Genomic DNA, 7321 nt, shown 5'->3' with positions numbered 1-7321 from the left:
GCTGTAGGCGCCTGGGCTTAATCTGTTTTAAGAATCCGTTTATATCTTTATAGTTATTAGTTTAACAATGATATACCATTGAAACGCATGTAATGGAGCTGAAGATGGTATATTGCCTAGCTCACTTTAGTACATACTGTTTTTAGATATCAGTTGAAGCATTCTTGGCTGCCGTTGGCTGCGTTTTTACACTCATGTGGTCCCCCACCTAGACAGGCTATGCCGTCAGCCTCTCGCACTTGAAGATTGGTTTGCATATCTGCATATAATTATCAATGATACCCATACGCATATGTATCCAGATACTTACTTTAATGTTTTATGTGCTTACTTTTTGAAGTCCTCCATTTACCTATGTACTGTATGTCTGTTTCCTGAAGAAGCCTCTTCTCTTGATTGAGATCAAGAGATGCAAACCTCCTACACAATTGTCCAGACACTGCATACTACCGTGTATTAGCACTGAATGTAATTTCAGTGCTTCTGTCACAAATATGAAGAAGAAACTCCAGGCAGAAACATAAATGCATTTTAGTGAATTACATTTCAGACTTCATCGATCTGTTTTTGTCATTTACTGCAGCAACCATTGAGCATGCCTTTTGTTATCCTCTGCTTTCCAGGGCTCACTTTTACTCATTCCCTGTTCATAAGGCAAGTGGTTACTATGCCCCCTCTCTTTACTTGGGGCAAACAGTCATATAACTTCCTCTCAGTAGTTGACGCTCGCTGCAGTGGGAGGATTCATACCGCTTAGACCCCCGGCTTGTCCTGCCCATTCCAGAATTAATAAGTTGACTGACAAGCCATGGGACTCCTGGTCTGTCTCAGCCATTTACATTTGTCTTTCATTTGCCAGTAATAATGCATGATGGGACTTTTAGTTAATTAAGGCTGCACCAAAGAGCAAACAGATTGGACATTGGTGCCTCAGTGATTCCTCCTCCCAGCACCCAGGTATACCTGCACATTTCAGGAAAGATGATGACATCATGGACTTTTATAATTACAATTTTGACGAAAATAGGTAAAAAGAAAATACAAATACTGTATGGTTGCGGCCAAGAAGGCAATACTGACAAATTGGGGTTGATTTACTAACCTTATAAACACACCACGAACATGTATACACCTCTGTAGTGTGTTCCCTCCCAGCATGATCTATTGGTGGAATCTAAACACCTTTGTAGTGTGTACACACCCAGCAGGTGTGTTGTGCAAAGCCCTGCATTAATTGCAAGGTGATGTTGTGTAAATTAGCTCTATGTTGTGTTGCTTGCGTTGATGAATGCAGATGTGTAAATGCATGAGCTAACCATTTTTGTCTAAACTGTGAAGCAGCATTATATATGCATCATGTGCATGATTTTTCCATATATGGCATTAGTGGAAATATGGTTTTAGAGACTTTTTGGTTGATAAATACGTTTTGCTGTGTAAAAATCACACGCACCTAGTGCGTGCGTGTGTTTAGGTTAGTAAATCACCCCCATTGTCTTTCACCCACCCAGGCCCGGCGCTACCGCAAGGCAAGCGGCCGCCTGAGGGTGGTGAAGGGTGAGGGCGGAAAAAACAGGGCATTACTCGCCGCTGCTCTCCCGCACCAAAGGTAAGTGAAGAAGAAAAAAACATTTTTTTAAAAACTACGCAGAGCCCCAAAACCAAATCAAAACAACAAAGCTGAAAGGAACAAAAAAGAGGATGGTGTGCGGAGGAGGGGGAATTGAGGAAGAGGGGAAAGGGACAGCAGCCAAAAATGTAAAATATACAAAAAAAACACAATCACACAAATACCATTCGACCCACAAGCACACTTTTTTATTTACAAAGCCTTTTTCTTTTTTTCTTATTTTACTAAATGCAGCTTACATGCTGATAGGGAGCAGGCCTAGCGCTACAGGGGGTCAGGAAGGGGATCGGGGGGAGGGGGTTCGCAAAAATGCACCTTCGCCTGTGTAGGCAAAAATCCTAGCATCGGTCCTGCACCCACCCCTCCCTCGCTAACATCCCTGAAAACCCTCCTCCATACATTAATGTCATTTGATAAACTAGATGCCCAGCTAAACCCAATTGGTGACCCCAATTGAACACATCGTATCCACTAGACCTTTTTGCTAACCTATCAGTCCCCTCTTGATTCCTCTCCTTCCATTAAGTCGTTAATCGTGTACTCATACCAAGTGTACTGTACTGTGGCTTGATCATTTGCATGGTCTGTTTTCTGAGTTCTTTTTTTTTTTGCTTCTGTTTTGTGGCTGTGGTTATATATACCTTGTTGCCTAAGCCCTCTGTGTTTTATGCCTTGTACATCTGATGTTTTATATTTTTTTCTTTCAATAAAAGATTACATGCAGAAAAAAAAAAACACTCCTTTTTGTTATGGATGGGATGAGTTCAGCTTTAAAGCTGTTTCAAACCTTCATTTTGAAATCTGAAGGGCACATCAGACGCATTGTTTTCCTGCGTTTGATGTGTTTGGAATGAATGTTAAATGTAGGTTAGCAAATTCTCATTTACTTAATTTGGCCAGTACACAAGGACATTCAAAGGCTGCGTTTGACCTGCTTTGCATTGTGCTGTGTTTCTTTGCTACTTCTCTATTATTGGATAGGACGTCAGTCCCTAACAAGTTTAAGGGGCAGGTGGTGGAGACTACAAACCGTGCTAGTCGATCAGGGAAGTGACCAACTCGTAAAGGGCAGGTTAGGTGTCAGCGACACAGGCTTGCCGGATTCCTAGCGGAGGAGATTCATATGATCCGGAGGTGGAGGAGGCCAGGTGTTGGATGGGTGGCCAGGTGGGATGTCCCGTCCCTGACGTTGATAGTCTCCCCTTGGGTCACGTTCCTGACGTTGGCAGTCTCCCCTTTGGGTCACGTTCCTGGCCACCGGGATGTCTCTGTACAAATCTTTGAGGACTTCGGCAATTCCTTCTGTAATGTCCGGGTCTTCCGCAGTTGTAACAGGCTTGTTGGTTTTGTGTGGCTGGTGGCAGCAGTTAGGGTGTGTCAGAGGTCATCATGAGAGGAGCTACCTTCCTACAACTTTGTGATGATTCTATACCCTTTGCCACTAACAGCAAGGTATCAAGGGGCAGCACCCGGTACTCTGGGCGTGATAGGAGGAGCCCTTTCTTGATTGGCTCTCTAAGGCCTGAGACAAAAGCAGAGGACAGCATTTGGGTGTGTGCTTTACTTTGCATGTTAAATCCTAAATCAGTAAACACTTGTGAAAGTCTAGTGTGGAATTTCTCAACAGATTCAGCTTTGTCTTGTGTAATGTCCTGTATGCTAGTGGCTTGGTCTGCCAGGCGATCTCGCGCCCAATGTTGGAGTTGGGCTACGTTGTAATGTCCTGTATGCTAGTGGCTTGGTCTGCCAGGCGATCTCGCGCCCAATGTTGCAGTTGGGCTACGAATTCGCACCCCGAGTCATATGTGTTATCAGCGGGTATCCTGTCCTCACTGAAACACCTTTCCATCACCGGCCAGTAGGCATCCCCTGCCCTTATTTCACATAGGCTCACCAAATCTCGCCAAGAAGCGACATGCGTTTTCTGGATTTGGGCTATCTTTCTGTAAAATGGCATAGGCTGTCTCTCAGGATCTGGTAGAATGTTCACAAGGGAAGAGGCTTGGCTAGGGGTGAATGTTATATACATTAAAGGCGCCCCCTGGGCTGCAATGATGCCCATCGGCACAAGGGGTGGATTATCAGGTTGCTGCAACAGTTCATGCAATGGGTGCTGCAACAGTTCATGCAAAGGTTGCAGCAATGGTTGCTGGGGTGGGGCATATTGCACGGTGTCACGTGAATCACCAACGGGTGATGTTCCAGGTGTTCCAGACAGGTCTACTGAGGATTCATCGGCAGGTGGGGTATATTTGGGCATTGTAAGCCAGCCGTGGGAGTAGCCAGTCCTGGGAGGTGGTGACTACCTGGGGTTGCCACACCTGAGAGCGGGTGGGTGAACAGGTGCGATGTGCCCCCTAACATTATGGTGGGGGCAGAGATCGGAAGGGGATGTCTAAGGGGGAGGTGAAGCTGATTCCACCTCGGCGCCAAGGCTGGATTTGGCGTCAAATCCCCTATCCTAGGGGGAGGGACATTCAAAGAGATGTTAGGTTTCTGGGCTCGAGCCCCAAGATCATCATCTGAGTCACCAGCTGCCTCCTCTCCCTCTTCTTCCCTGATGGCGGATTCCTCTATCATCATTAGTGGGGTGCCCTGAACCACCCTGAAATATGCTCCAGACTGGTCTATTACAGGATACAGGGGGATGGGCACTGGGGCTGATGACTCGGGTCCTTCAGTACATGACTTGGGTGCCTTAAAATGGCCGCCACCGGAAGGTGTCATTGAGATTCTGGGTGGAGTGAAAGCAGCAAACTGGCTGCCGGCTGGGGGTGGGAGTGGAGCACTTGGAGTGGGATGGTCAGATAATGAGGAAGTTGCTGGAGGAGACGAAGGGGAAGTAGCAACCGAGCCGCCATGTCTTGGTCTGGTCTCTGGTTTGTGATATACATATACAATGTATCCATCCAATTTTACGTGACGGTTTTATGAAGCTGTCTTGGACTCGGGGGTCTGGCAATCCTCTAACCGTCACCTGACCTCTCTTGGACTACTCTCCAATATATAACGTCGTCCGGAGAGAAAGAAAGAAAGAAAGAAAGTGGAAGAGAGAGAGAGAAATGTCTTCAGTCACAGTCTTCCCTTTTCTGATCAGCACAACAGATGTTAAAATCTGCAGATTTCACTTGTGGTTAGAATTTCACTGACAGTTCCTCTTTTTTACGTATGACTCCTGCCAAAGCAGGGGGGCCTCTGCTCGCTTATCATTGGTTAGATCCATTTATGCATAACTTCCTGCCAAGATGTTTATAGATGTTTATATATTTCGTCTTGGGTGTGTTGTCTGAATAGGAGGCGCCAACTTGGTTCCTATTTCTACTGCGTACTTCGGATCGGGGGGGGTGTGCTTAGCACCAATTTCTGAGCAAGGTTTTGAGGAAGGCAAACGAGCAAAAAGCAAATTAACATATATATTACAATTGTCTATTGAGATAGGCATTTTGTCATAATTGTACTTAACCACTTCCATTACACCGTCATCTACGTCGGGATCTGCTCCGGCTGCGGCGTCTCAGTATACCACGAGCTGTAGCTCGCGGTATACTGAACCTAGGGTGACGGGAGGACGCTAGTTTGTGTCCTCCCGTTACCCTAAGGAGAACTATGGGGAAAAACACTGACCCCATAGTTCTCCTTTAAGGTGCATTTGAACTGCAGGCAAAACAGGTCAAATGTAGCAGTTTTTTTCATTTCAATGCAGCTGCATGCACCCTGAATCCAAATACATTTCGGGTGCACCAAAACTAAAGGTGTGCAAAGTCTTACAGCTTGTCTGACACACTCCCTGCTATCCCTGCTCTCTTTGCAGTCAGTAAAACTTATGCTCCCTGTTGATTGGAGAGCTCTTGCTCTTATTCAGTAGGGGGTGTGTTTGACCTCTGCAGGGAGAACACTGCTTCCACATGGAAGGGAACAGTTCTTCTCTGCAGCAGGCAGCCAGGGGACAGCCTTTCTTACTCAGTCTGTGAATACTGCTAAAGAAAACTGTTTTGATTAAACCGGAATGCATTAAGCTGATTAAAACAAAAAATGTAATTTCTCCACAGTGCCTATAGCTACAGAAGTCAGGTCAGATTGAGCCTGATGAAGGGACCCTGTATGGCCCCAAAACACTGCCATTCTTGTGACAATATGTCCATGCGTCAATAAAAGTTATTTATTTTGATATATTTCTCCTGTGTGCTGGTGACATCCTGCTTCTTCATTTTTTTTTGCAAAAAGCCACACTTGGGATTTTGTTTTACAATTGGTGCATTAATCACATCTTTCTTTTTAAACCCTCTAAATTGAACTGTTATCGAGCCTTTTTGGGTGCTGAAAATTTGGCGCACTGATAATAGCTTACTTGGCACACAGTATGTGGTCAGGATGCCTATAAAATTCAGTATAACGTTTTTCACCTCAAAAATATGTATTTTCTAGTGGTTTTCCAGGTTGTCATCCACAATTAATCAGAATTAATCAGAAATTATACCATCAGAGCAAAAATCCACAGGCAATTATAGGAGACCGCAATCCACTTTGGAATAGGAAAAATAATAATAACAAATAGCATTATTTCTAGCTAGGATCAAACACTTCTCATAGCTTAGCATATTATGCTGGCAGGCTGCTACAAAGCAGCATACATCTGCCGTAGAAAGCACATTCATGTGATTTGGTATAAAATATGAACATTTGGTTAAAAAAAAAAAAAAAAGCCCAACAAAATTGGAATCCCCCCGCCATGCAGTGCTTAACCCTGAACACTTCTAATTCGGTCATTTGCATCTTTGTAGATTTTTTGCTGCCTGTCCTGATCACTGTGGACCTTTCCCATATCAGTGCCCTTCCTCTTTGCTGCTGGTGGTGCAAGAGATAATCAGTTTTACAAAGCTTTATTGACAAAACACCTGACAACCTTTGGCGTGCATGCTGTCAGAGGGAAGATAGCCAATTGCCATGGCAACTATGGAGCCTGAGCTCAGTCTTTGATGTGGAAAAAAAAGGCAGCAGTGCGAGGGAGGGGGAGAGAGAGGGGATTCCCTGAGTCTGTGGGGGGAGGAAGGAAACCTGCTTCGTTATTAACTCTGTCGCTGCTGGCTCAAGGCTATTTCCCATTATTAAAGCCTGGTAATAAATAATGATTTCACAGTAAACATGTTAACCCATTGTGCTTTAGTCTATCTGTCCTATGTTGTGTTCTCAGTTAGCATATAAATGCAGCCTCTTGTATGTCTTTCCTTGTCTCTCTCATGTCATGTGTTCACCTCTCTCCACTGTATCCATCTCTCCTTCACCACTCAAATTTGTCTCGGAATGTTTTTTCATTTACCTCTTTCAAAATAACTGCCATGATCTCATTGAATTCCTCTTTATCTACTCTCTGATCTCTTTTTCTGTCTCAGCCCCCCAAACCTTCATTGTCATGCCTTTTTACTTATCACACCATCTACATGTCTCTTCCAGTCATTGCTTACTCTTTATTTGTCACTATCTCTCTCCCTCCCATCTCTATACATTCTATACCTCACTTCCCTATGCTATTCTCATTCTTTCATGACATCAATGACACACCTTGCATTTGTATTTCCAGAGCTTAGAGTGGACATTTCGCTTGTCATACTGTGATATACTGTGATATATATATATATATATATGTGTGTGTGTGTGTGTGTGTATATATATATATATATATATATATATATA

Source organism: Nanorana parkeri, unplaced genomic scaffold, assembly GCF_000935625.1.
Source record: "Nanorana parkeri isolate BGI_ZX_2015 unplaced genomic scaffold, ASM93562v1 scaffold183, whole genome shotgun sequence".
NCBI classification, from domain to species: domain Eukaryota; kingdom Metazoa; phylum Chordata; class Amphibia; order Anura; family Dicroglossidae; genus Nanorana; species Nanorana parkeri.
The sequence above is the reverse complement of the archived record's forward strand: the minus strand, read 5'-3'. Positions refer to the sequence as shown.